The sequence below is a fragment of the Dermochelys coriacea genome, chromosome 7 (assembly GCF_009764565.3).
Source record: "Dermochelys coriacea isolate rDerCor1 chromosome 7, rDerCor1.pri.v4, whole genome shotgun sequence".
NCBI classification, from domain to species: domain Eukaryota; kingdom Metazoa; phylum Chordata; order Testudines; family Dermochelyidae; genus Dermochelys; species Dermochelys coriacea.
Genome location: NC_050074.1, coordinates 88,006,561 through 88,020,051, shown reverse-complemented (window position 1 = coordinate 88,020,051; position 13,491 = coordinate 88,006,561). Strand labels below are relative to the sequence as shown.

Sequence of the window (13,491 nt, the reverse complement as noted above, 5' to 3'; positions counted from 1 at the left end):
ATTTTATGTCAAAAATGGTATTACCTCTTTCTGAGTCTCTGATAACTCAGAGGAAAATGACCTTTGAATGCTTATGGATCAGTGTTGTAACAGAAAGAGTACAAGATGGAATATTAGTTTGTGTCTGCTACAAACTACCAAGTCACTAAGGAACAGCATGACCTGCCCCTTACACACCTAGCTATAATATATAGGGGGAAAAGAATATGTATATTACTGGTCTGGACTTTATTCTGTTTGCACATTATAAATGTGATCAAGTTATGATCACTTGTACCTAAGGTACCATTAATTTTTAGTTGTGTGATCAGTTCCTTATCCATCAAGACAAATTAATTACGGGGACTGATCTAGTATAACAAGGCATAATGGCTTGAAACTGGGGTAGGAAAAATATAGGCTTATTGTTAGCAAAATGTATTAACACTAGAAGCAACTGGGAAACACAGTGGTCTGCTGAAGGCTCTGTCACAGTTGACCAAGATGAAGCTGTATAAAACATGTCAGGGTCAGAGAAGTCAGCAACATTAATGTAATATAAGGGTTGTAAATTACTATCTGCCTGGGAAATGAGATAAAAGCATCTAGCATGTGTTTCAATTCACCAGTATAAAGGCTGTACGTGGATTTTTTTTTCTGACAGCTTGTTCCTCCCTTTTGGTCTGTTATTTTCCATTTGTATTGTTCTATCACCTTTCCTTTCTATGAGCAGCAGTATTCCCTTTCTTCTCATTCTTTACCCTTTTCCTGTATTATTCAGCTCATTTCACTTTTTCATACAATAGTCTGTTCCCCTTTATTTCCCTTATTCTACTCACTCTGCTCCCTTTGCTTCTCCCTCTGTGTATTCAGCTGTCCCTTTAGGATCCTCCTCATTACTCTCTCTCTTCTTCCAACGTCCAATCCATTCTGTTTCCCTTCAGAAGCCTCCTTTCTTCCTCTTCTCTCCGTGCCCCTTCTTCCCCGAGGGAGACTGCTGTTAAGGTTGAGGGGATGGGTCTAGTCTTCTGTTCCTGTGTGCACCAGCAGCCTGAGGCTTTGCTGATTCCTTCAATGAGATGACTCTTTTTGTGGCTAGAAGAAGAGACAGCTTGGCTGTTGACAAGCCAACTGGTGGGAAGGTGGCATCTTGCAGCATCCCTAGTGAGACAAACAGAAACCAGCATGGCTCCCTCACAGCCATGAATCAATTAGCAGTCAGGTTCCCCCCCCCCCCCCATCATCCTCCCCCAAACAAAACTAAAAAACCTAAAAACCAAAACAAAACCAGGTCACACGGCCATGAATTCACAGTCCTAAATGGGTGGCTATTGGAGTGTGACTAAATATCCAATCACTTTTAGGAAAAAGTCCTGAAAGAAATTTTCAGCCTTAAGCAACTGATTTACAATATGAAGGCAATCATGATTATTTATATTGCAGTAGTACCCAAAATATGCCAGGCACATTCCAAATTTAGGAAGACATTTGGAGGACAAGGAAACTTGCTTCATGAGCCTGAAGATCTGCCAAACTGTCATCTCAGATACTTTGAAGTACTTGTTGAACCAACACTTACTTAGTTGCTCCTGCACAATTGTGCAATCAACACAGACAGCCCCAAAATATATTTGCTCTCATTATATACATGAAATTCAATACATTTCAAAATATGCACTGTCCTTTCTACATTCTGATGATCTGTATAAAAATGCAATAATATTTTATTAGCAGGAATCAGAAAGGTTTAAAAATAAGCATTGCATCTGTCATATGTAACTTCTGAGTTGAGAGGACACAACCATATGAGAAAATAGATCTTGGAAAAACAGTCGAGTAAGATATATATAATTGTTATTCAGTGTACATAGGCAATAGACAAACATTTCTGTAAATATGATTGATACAAGCTCCATCCATATGTACTCCATTATATGTGAAAGAAAATGCTTTTCTGAGTTAAATGTTGAATATGTAGCTGTATAAATTTAAAAAAAAAAGAGAGAAAATGGGAGAAATCATCCCCTTCAAAAGTTCAAATGGTAAAATAGATGCAATTCTGATGTACATGGAATCCTTGTTGAAGTTCATAGCACAAATTTATAAGACTAGAAAACAAAGTTGTCACCATAAGATAGGGTTCTGTATAATTTCACAACAGCTGTTGTGTGTTTCTTACCTTTCTTGTGTCAGGATATAGGGTATGTCCAGTTTCCCTACTCTGGTACAGTCTCCCCCAGCTGGTTGAGTGGTTTGTTCTTCAGCTTTCCTGTGGCTGGTTAGGTGACTGGATGTGATTTAGATTTCCAGCCAAACCACAGAATCCTCCCTTTACAGAATATCAGAATTCCAAGAAAACAATATATAGTCCTTTGCTGTCTCTGGGCCACAATCCTCCTTCTGGGTTCTTTAATCTTCTGCCTGGATACAAGGGAGTGAAGCGTGAGCTTTTGTCTACCCTCTCTGGAAACCCCCAGCCTGGGACCCCACACAATACTTAGATGCCAGCTTAGGTATCCAGCCCACACTACTTTATTTGTTCCAGGTCATTTTCCTTCTCCCACCTGCCTGCCCTGCAGGCCTTCAGAATCTTCACCCTTTGATACAGGGCTCACTGAACAGTCCATCATATGAAACTAGACATGCCTCCCCACCTCCCACACTTGACCTCTTACACAATATGTCTCCTTCTAAAAAACTCAGTAATAATAATGGGAAATTTCAATTATACCCATATTGACTGGGTACATGTCACCTCAGGATGGGATGCAGAGATAAAGTTTCTTGACACCTTAAATGACTACTTCTTGGAGCAGCTTGTCCTGGAACCCACCAGAGGAGAGGCGATTCTTGATTTAGTCCTAAGTGGATTTATAGTAAGGTGTTTTGTGGATAGTTCTCTGAAAACATCCACTCAATGTGCAGTGGCAGTCAAAAAAACTGAACAGAATGCTGGGAATAATTAAGAAAGGTATAGATAATAGGACAGAAAATATCATGTTGCCTCTATAAAAATCCATTGTATGCCCACATCTTGAATACTGTGTGCAGATGTGGTCACCGGATTTCAAAAAGGATATATTGGAATTGGAAAAGGTTCAGAAAGCGGCAACAAAAATGGTTAGGGGTATGGAACAGCTTCCATATGAGGAGAGATTAATAAGACAGACTTTTCAGCTTGGAAAAGAGACGGCTAAGGGGAGATATGATTGTGCTCTACGAAATCATGATTGGTGTAAAGAAAGTAGATAAGGAAGCATTGTTTACTACTTCTCATAACACAAGAACTAGGGGTCACCAAATGAAATTAATAGACAGCAGGTTTAAAACAAATAAAAGGAAGTATTTCTTCACACAACGCACAGTCAACCTGTGGAACTCCTTGCCAGAGGATGTTGTGAAGGCCAAGACCATAACAGGGTTAAAAAAAGAACTAGATAAATTCATGGAGGATAGGTCCATCAATGGCTATTAACCAGGATGTGCAGGAATGTTTGCCAAAATCTGGGAATGAGCAACAGGGGATGGATCACTTGATGATTACCTGTTCCGTTCATTCCCTCTGGGGCACCTGGCACCTACCATCAGAAGACAGGATACTGGGCTAGATGGACCTTTGGTCTGACCCAGTAGGGCCATTCTTATGTTCTTCTTACCCATTTCCTGGCTTCCCTCATGCAGCTCCCTTCCAAACTCCTTTCATATTTCTCTCTCATAGGAATTAGAAACTACTCACAGCAAAGCTTTACTGTTGCTTGGTTAATCGCAAAATGTGAGGGAAGGTTTCTCCTTATAGTCTCTTGAACTACTTCCCAGAATGCCTTGCTGCAGCCTACAATTCCCAGGATCACTCTGGAAACTATACCTCACAATATTCTGTACTCAAATTGAAATAGCTCCAGGCTTAGTAAATAGTCTCTCTCTAAGGTTCAGCATCTTGTTACAGACTCAAGAAATGGGGTTCCACATGAGCAGGAACAGGGGCATGGTAGTCTCTCATTCTTGTTCCTAGTGGACAAGAATCCAATATACAAAATCCATCATCACCATTAGCACCATTGTAATAATTTTAATTATTAACAATTTGCTTTTACACAGTGCTTTCTAGCCCAATATCATAAAGCAATTTACAAATGCTATTAATCATTATTATCCTTATTTTGCACATGTGAAAGTCAGCAGAGAGATCTACATTTTCAGTAGGGACTAGTTATTTTGCTGAGCATCTGCCTTTTGAAAAATAGGCTTTTTTACCATGTCTCAATCTGGGCAACCAAAAAAGAGACACTTAAACTCATTAGTCACTTTTGACCAGAGTTTAATGACAAGATTTTCAAAAGTATCCAATCAATTCAGTTTGAGACAATAAAAGCCAATAAAAGTTAAAATTACTAATCCAAAGTACAAATATATGGGATATCTTTGTCTGATTGCAGTACTCATTTGGTGACTTCTTTGACAGGGTTTAGAAATATGAGTACTAATGTCAGATTTCATAAAGCTATATTTAATCCAAGATATAAGAGCATGTTTAGTGATTTCAAAATACAAGATGTGGTCCAATAGTTCTATTTATTTTTGTAATAAATTTGTTTGAATCATACTGCAAGGGAATGTTTTTATTGAGGCATAAAATTGCCAGATCTATGGATAATTAAATTTTATTTACAAATCAAAACTATCAATATTTTTACCTACTCAGAATTAATCAATGTTCAGTATCTTTCTGCTTACAAGAGGTAATAAGCTTGGTGGGCTCATACTTATTAATAAATATTGTATTGTTAGTGCCTCATAGCTCCAACCAAGATCAGGATCCCATTGTGCTAGGAACTGCATGAACACACAGCAAGAGACAGTCCCTGGTCAAAACAGTTTACATTCTTAAACAGACAAACGGTAGGGGAAAAGGGAAGGATTTCTATGTCCACTGTGGGTTTGTTAGGATCATAGCGGATATTTGGGGGAGAAATTTTAGTCTCTGTTCAGGACAGACATTTTTATAGGGATTTCATGTTGCACAACATAAACGTAGGATAACATAATTGGAAACAATCAAATCTGGTTTGAGATGCATTGGCAAAGCTACATAAAGAAACTTCTAAGATGCCCGCTTGCACTGTACCTATTTGAAGCCATTGCTGTTCCTCATCTTTATAAGCATCAAATTCACCTAAAATATTAAAAAGTGCCCAACCCTTGGTTCATTAAGACATTTTAGAGAGCCAATATATAGCAGATGCAATGAGATTCTTGAAAAGGATCAAAAATGTTAAATCAGAAAAATCCACTAGGAACCAGATCAACAGCTCATGATGGGATATGGTAGTTCAGTCTAATAGGCTTTATTAATGATTTTCCTGGGAATTCAGAAATATATTTTGAAATGTTTAACTGTCAGAAATACAGAGCAAAGTGAAGAGGATTTAGTTTTAGGTAATAAGTATCCTCTACTGATCCAACCTGTTAGAAACTATCTACTTTTCAACTATTTTAAAAGTACGTTGATATATTTGTCTGTCCTAACTCCTTAATCACATGACCTGTCCATTGCTGGTGTAAAGCTTTGGAAAGGTAAATTAATAGTGTAATTTGAAAAGTCCCGTTGAGAACATAGATTGCCTAATATGACACCCACAATCAATACTAAATTTGGAAAAGAGAACTAGGGCATTTTTTGCATGTCATAAATACGTTATTTGAAATGTTCCCTTGGATGTTTGGCCTATTGACTCTAAAAAGTGCTCTGAACTAAAGCCTTGCTGGTCAGCAACTCAGCCACATATCATTAACCATGTGGAGGGAATTGCTTCCTGTGTATTATAAGATACGAAATGGAAACTGGATTTTTAAAGTTTACTTTTTGATGTAGGAAAGTGAAATGGATTTGGTCAGAGGAAATGTGTGGGCAAAAGGGTAGCAGAGGCAAAGACACAGTGATTAACAGCATAGATTTGAATCATTTTGATAGAGCACACCTTCTACAAGGTCAGATTCTCTTCCTTGACTTGGCCTTAGTGGGTATGTCTATGCTTCAAATAAAAATCCCATGGCATCAAATCTCAGAGCATTGATAGACTCTCAGGGCTCTGGCTGTGGGGCTAAACATAGCAATGTAGACATTCCTGCTTGGGCTGGAGCCCACACACTAAGACCCTTCCACCTCGCCAGGTTTCAGAGCCCAGGCTCCAGTCCCAGTAGGAATGTCTACACTGCTATTTTTAGCCCTGGAAGCTCAAGTCAATTGACACAAGCTCGGAGACTCAACACCATGGGTTTTTCTTTGCAGTGTAGCCTTACCCTTCATGGCACAAATGTGTCAGAAAGTTTCCTGGTCTCACCAAATGAAGATTCCCCTGGTGTTGGGGAGTTCCAGCTAGCATGGGTAGCTCCTATGGAAATAAACCCATAGCAAACTTCACTCCAGCTATTATCACTGGTGTAGTACTCCCTGGGTAAAGCCACTCATCTGCTCCAAACAATGTCAGGCTAGAACAAAACTAGCCACAAAAGCAAAAGATCTTAAGTGGTTTATTTTTGGCTCCCACCATCCAGCAGGTAATGGGTGCAGCTGAATGGGCATAGACTAGACCTTCTTGACAAAGTAAATGGGAGAATCTCTTCTACCATGTTATCAAAGACCTAGTCTAAACTACCTTTTACAAGTGTAATATTAGCACATTAAATAACATGTGACAACATGTTTTAAGAGTCTAATATAGGGAATTCACACAGTCTTTAACATGTGCTGAACTGAGTCAAAGCCGAGGCTGCCCCATGCTAACATCCCACTTTTAAAACTCTGTTCTGGACAAGACCTAAGCTACATAATACATGGAGTGACAGGCACTTAAATTTAGTTAATATATTTTAAGGCCAGAAGATCCATTATCACGGTATGTGGTAAAAAGCTGCACATTTCATTAACTGATTATAATTGTTTTTGTCTCACAGTGGTATATTGTAAGTGTCTACACAAGAATGTAGCAGAAAGAAAAGAACAAGAAGGACAAGAAAAAAAACAAGAACAAGAAAAAAAACAACAACAATCAAATACCCAATTGTAACTGCTTATTATAGTGCTGTTAGCTACTTAGATCTTCAGTTAACTGTAATACCAGATTTATAAACAGATAATAATTGGTGTGTGTGTTGCATCTAATTTTTAGACTCAAGTATCAATTGGCAATACTGTAGCTGTATGCAGTTTTTTTTTAATCAAAAATACTTCATAAAATAAATGAGCAAAGTGCATACTGCATAGATTCATGACTTTAAGGTCAGAAGTGATCATCTAATCTGACCTCCTGCACATCAGAGGCCACAGAACATCACCCACCCACTCCGGAAATAGACCCCTAACTTCTGGTTGAGCTACTGAAGTCTTCAAATCATGGTTTCAAGACTTCAAGTTACAGAGAATTCATCATTTATACTAGTTTAAACCTGAAAGTTACCTGGGCTGCACAGTGACGGGGAAGGCAAAAACTCCCCAAGGTCTCTGCCAATCTGACCCAGGAGAAAATTCCTTCTTGACCCCAAATATGGCAATCAGTTAGACCCTGAGCATGTGGGCAAGACTCACCCAGAATTCTCTGGGAAAGAATTCTCTGTAGTAACTTAAAGCCTCTCCATCTAGTGTCCCATCTGCAGCTATTGCAGATTTTTGCTACTGCAGTCACAGGTGGGCCAAATGCCATTGTAGGCAGTCTCATCATACCATCCTCTCCATAAATTTAGCTAGCTCAATCTTGAAGCCAGTTAGGGTTTTGCCCCCACTGCTCCCCTTGGAAGACTGTACTGGAACTTCACTCCTCTGATGGTTGGAAATATTTGCCTAATTTCAAGCCTGAACTTGTTTATGACCAATTTACACCCATTTGTTCTTGTATCCACACTGGCGCTTAACTTAAATAACTTTTCTCCCTCCCTGGTATTTATCCCTCTGATATATTTATAGATTCCCACAGACTTTTTTTTTTGTAAGGCTAAACACGCCAAGCTCATTGAGTCTCTTCTCATAAGGTAGTTTTTCAATTCCTCAGATCATCCTAGTTGCCCTTCTTTGCATCTGTTCTAGTTTGAATTAATATTTCTTAAACATGGGAGATCAGAATTGCACACAGTATTCCAGATGAGGTCTCACCAGTGCCTTGTATAATGGTATTAACATTTCCCTCTCTCTACTGGAAATTCCTTGCCTTATGCATGCTAGGACTGCATTAACCTTTTTCACAGCTGCATCACATTGATGGCTCATAGCAATCCTGTGATCAACCAATATACCCAGGTCTTTCTCCTCCTCTTTTGCTTCCCCAGCTTATAGCATACTTGTTAGACAACCATTTGTCTTCTCAGTTTTGTATAAGCAGGATTCCAATGGAACCCTTTTATATGGCTTTTGAGGACTTGAATACAATGTCTCCGTGTCTTTATGAAATGTGGCAGGATGTGACATTGAAACAATTCCTCCAAACTATTTCTATGTCTTAGGAGCTCTAATAATTGATCTTTTTAATAATGCTACTGTTGGAGAGTATGGAATTTAAGATACAAATGGAGACTTCACTGTACAACTAAGAACCACCTCCAAGGGAGCTGCTTCTTAGTTGCAAAATGAAATCTACAATTAAACCGAAGTTTCCGGTACAATTTTGTGTGACCTCTAGCTAAAGACAGCTCCTGCTAGAATCCGATTTTTACCTCAATAACCACTCCTGGGCTAGTAAGTTTCACTTAAATATTTGCTACATAATAGGTGCTATGGTCAGCAATGGCCGGAGATTTAGTTAATATATTTTAAGACCAGAAGATCCAGCATCATCATCTGGTCTGATGTCTTGCATAACTCAAGCCATAGGATCTCACCCAATAATTTCTGCATCAACCCCGTAACAATTATTTGAGCCACAACATCTCTTTTAGAAAGAGAGTCTGGATTTAAAGACTTCAAGTGCTAGAGAATCCACCGCATCCCAAGGTAAGTTGTTTTAATGATTAATTATTATTACTGTTTGGATTAAAGTTCTTAAGTCTCTCACTATAAGGCATATTATCCAGACCTTGAATCATTCTTGAAGCTATTTTCAGAGCCCTTTCCAATTTCTCAATATCCTTTTTGAACTATGGATGCGAGAAGTGGACACGGTATTCTAGCCCTGGTCTCCCTCATGCCAAAAAAATGCCAAATACCATGTTCCTGTACCTACCTTTCTTAAACATGAAAAGATTAGGTTAGCCTTTGTAGCTACAGCACTGAACTGAGAGCTCATGTCAATTGGTTATCTACCATGACTATTACATTCTTCTTGGTGTCACTGCATTATAAGATACAGCCCCAATCTTGTGTGACCTACATTCTTTGCTCCTAGATGTATAATCTTGCATTTGGCTGTACTGAAATGCCTGTTGTTCAAATGAGCCCAATACAGCAAACAATACAGACCAGGCTGTATAACTGATCTGCTTTTATCCTAATTTACCACTGCACACTGATTTTTATGTCATCTCTAAATTTATCAGCAATGATTTTATATTTTTTTCCATATCATTGATAAAGGCAGTGAATAACATGGGGTTCGGAAGAGTTCTCTTTGGGAATCTACTAGACATACCTCTACTGAATAATTCTTGATTTACAATTAGATTTTAAGATTGATCATTTTACCTGTATTTAATACATTTAAAATGTGCTACATTGATTTTGTATAGTACTCATTCCCGCCCTCCCTTTTTTAAGTAGAATATCATGTGGGCCTGAGTCAAATGCCTTACAGAAGACTAAGCATATTATGTCAAGACAGTTACCGTTATCAACCAAACTTGTAATATCATCAAACATGATCTCACGCCCTGCTATGAGTGTGAAGATTTTGGATTTGAAAATCACATCAATCATATTAAATTGTATCATCCCCTGAGATTTAAAATTAAAGCTTGACCAATAACTGACACGCTGATACTTCCACAATGGGATGCATCTCTGAATTCTTCATGTTTTAAATATATAAGAATATGAACATGGCCTTACCACTTAAAGATGTAAATTTCGTATATACACTCTTTTTAAGATACCTCTCTGAGATCTGGTTGGCTCATTTGCCCTATTTAAACCAGCAGCAGGAACAGCAAGCGTTTCAACAAATGAGTTCCACGCTGTTCCTGCTTGATTTCCTGGCATCCCAGCCAAGCATGACTCTTGGGTTCTCACTTGTGGTTCTGCTCTCCAGTGTGTCTCTTGCTTCTGACCTTTTGCTATCCTGACCCAGCTGACTCTCGACTCCTGTCTCATGTCTGTGGATCTCTCTCTGACTACTAGGTCTAGCCACCCACAATCCAGGCGTGACAGGAAAGTGCAAACTTGTACTCAAACAAGCAGTCATTTCTACAGAGGGCACGGGATGCGGGGTGGAGGGGAGCGCTGTGGAAAAGACCACCACCACACTTTTACTTGTCATTACAAAGGAAACCCTCTGGTTTGCTTGACCTTTGCTTCTTTACTCTCCTTTTGTTTGAGAAAACTCATTTTTTGTTTTGTTTTTGTTTTAAAGCTCCTTGATCTATTTGCAGCTGCTGACGCAATCCGTGTACCATATCAACTCTATTGGCTGCACAACTATGTGTTTCACAACGATTATTGATCTCCAGTCAGTGCAAGAACAAACAACCTTTGCTGACCTACTCTGAATTTCTGGCATTTTAATCTGAGAGAGAAATATTAGAAGTTTTTTTCTCTCCCACAGTTAGCATAAGCACATCCCAGAATGAAATGGACAGCCTTGATTAGTATACTTCCTGCTAAAAAATAGCTTAGTTAAAAACACTGTGTGCCATTTTACAAACTTTAATACAAAATGTACAGTTTATTGATCAATCGTACCATAATCTAGACAAGAGAAAAATCAGAAGTCATTAATGGCAGAAGACCTTTGTATGGCAAACTACAAATATCAGTATATGCCAATATTTTTCCATCTACCTCAATGGCCTGGAGAATAAGTTACATGTACTGTTAAATCTATACGGTGCCCAGTTGATTTATTCTGCTGAACACCAGAGACGGGCCAATTCTAATTCTACTTTACTGCAAAGCTTTTGTTATCAGAGCTAGGGTTAATTTTTCAGCTGAAATTGTTTTCTGGTGAAAAATGCAACTCTAGCCCCACAAACATTTTATGAGTGTGTGTGTGTGTGTGTGTTTTGCTGAATTGTCTGTGTTTAAAAAAATTGAAAAACTATTTTGATTTTTCAATTCAAAATAAATTTTGTTTAGAAATTTTCTTCAGTTTTATTTTTTAAAGTAAAAATTTATAAAACATTTGAAATGGAAACAAAATATTTTATTCAACCCAAAACACTGGGTTTTGCCCCCAAATTGATTTTAAAAAAATTCTGCTTCATTCAACCTCAAAAGTTTTGGGAGAGACTTTTTGGAATTGCCAGTGAACCAAAAATCCATTATTTGCACAATTCTAGTTGTTACACACTACTCTATAGTGCTTAGACAACTGCAATCTAGTGACCCTACCAAGAAGTGCAACATATTATGATACTTGGTAAATATAATGGACCAAATTCATACTTGGTGGGTAATCGATTGCCTTCGGTTGAATCACTTCTGGAATGGATTTGGCTCCATAGACCAACCTCAGAGGTGATGTAAATGGTGGTGCAAGTTACACAAGTAAAGTGTGTAACTTCTATGTTTGATGTGGTAGAAAGGCAGGTAGTAGGACAAGCAACCTACAGAAGGTTCCAATTTCTGAAGCCAAAAAAGTTCATGAGACTTTCTTGCTTTTCCTTACAATCTCTTACTGCTTGTTTTTTCTGATACTGACCACATTTCTATCTTCTAAGCCTGGAAGTTACCCTACTGTGAAGACAACTGGATAAATGTTATCTTAACATTTGTCCTTTATAATCTGGTCTTTTTAGATCTCAGGCTACATATCTAGTCTCGTATCTGTCCTAGTTTCAGATAAGTATCTTAAAAAAGAGTGCATATAGTAAATTTACCTCTGTAAATGGTAAGGCCACATTCATATGCTTATGTATTTAAAGCATGAAGAATTCAGAGATACATCCCATTAGGGAAGTACGGGTGAAGTTACTGCTCTTACTGTATTGTGGATATGGAAAGAGGGAATCTGTATCATCTATAACACAGACATAATTTGAAGTCAGGAGCTGGCCCACATACAGAACTGAAATAAGAGCCAACCTCCTGCTCCCAGTTCATCATTTTAAAACCCTCTACTCACCTTTCGTACTTCCTCCACTGAAGCAGGAGGAAATATTTCAAAAGACCTTTATAAATTACTCTAAGGATTAGTTAATAAAATATTATACATCCTTCTATCAGTTTGGAAGAGATTGCCAAGATTGCCAATACAGGCACACAGCAGGAATTTAACGGATGCTGAAACAAAATTACTATTCTAATGATGATTACTTTACTGATAAGTTTCTTAACAAAATGAATGTTTAGAGAAGCTGATGGTGCTTGAAATTTGTTATTTTACTGTTATCACAGTTGCTAGAATAATTTCTGGGCGGTGGGCGCATTTGCCACTATTGTTCTCACTTAGATACTTTAAATTAATGTGCAAAAAATGCAGTCAGGACTTAAGTAGGGGATCATGTCTGAAGAGGGGTTACAACTTTTTTTAGAACAAAACTAGAACAAAACTTTCACTTTTAGAACAAAAACTGATGTTACCAAGGGGCTATTGTTGAGATTTTTGGCTGAGACTTGAAGCAAAAATCTTGAACATCTTACAGAAAAGCTTCTTCCCATGAGACTTCCAGATTTTTCTTTGCAAACTGGGAAGGTCAAGATGAGCAGGTGCATTTCTGAGTGGTTATCATCGATCCAAACCTGTAGATTCAGTTAAGGCTGTTGTTAAGCTAGCTGCATTATAGCACTTGTTTTGGTACACTATATTTGAATAGTTGGGGGGGTATAGTACACAGACATACCCACAATCTTATTATATATTTGCAGAATGAGCTGCAGAGTGAATCAGCGTCAGCAGTACCAAGAGTTGTCACATATTGGTACTGGAGATACTACTCAAGATATCAGAAATAATTGTCACAACTTGATGTTGCACCCCATAATGCTTTATGGGAATATGCTTATGAATGTATATATGACATAACTGGAATATGTTTTATGCTACATATGCCATGTAACATATCTCTGTAAATGTTATGATCTACTGAATATATTCATCCTATTTGTATGCATGTATCATTTTTGTATTTGAAATGATGAATATTAGCTACGTACTTGTTTAATTTTAAGTAGCCTCAGTGAAGCAGTTGGTCAGCTTCCTGAGAAAAGACTATTCTCAGTAAGTGCCCAATCAAAAAACACTTAAGCTAACAATGAACTTGGAGACACCAATGCACATCTGAGCTTTCCCAGGAACGTGGCCTGGCTGGTAAGGAACTCAGTCATGCACGGACATGTGATTTGCCCATGTGACTCCAAAACTCCATCTTGGAGCT

The 13,491-nt window shown here is 38.1% G+C and overlaps 1 long non-coding RNA gene across 1 annotated transcript in view; it reads right to left on the bottom strand.

The window, feature by feature from the left end:
- Positions 1-674: 674 nt before the first annotated feature.
- LOC122460974 overlaps positions 675-13,491 on the bottom strand; it is a 43,222-nt gene continuing 30,405 nt past the window's right edge. The window contains exons 2-3 of the long non-coding RNA XR_006282647.1: positions 2,159-2,400; positions 675-1,140 (exon numbers count right to left, since the gene is read on the bottom strand). This is a non-coding gene — a long non-coding RNA (uncharacterized LOC122460974). The remainder of the gene's footprint in view (positions 1,141-2,158; positions 2,401-13,491) is intronic.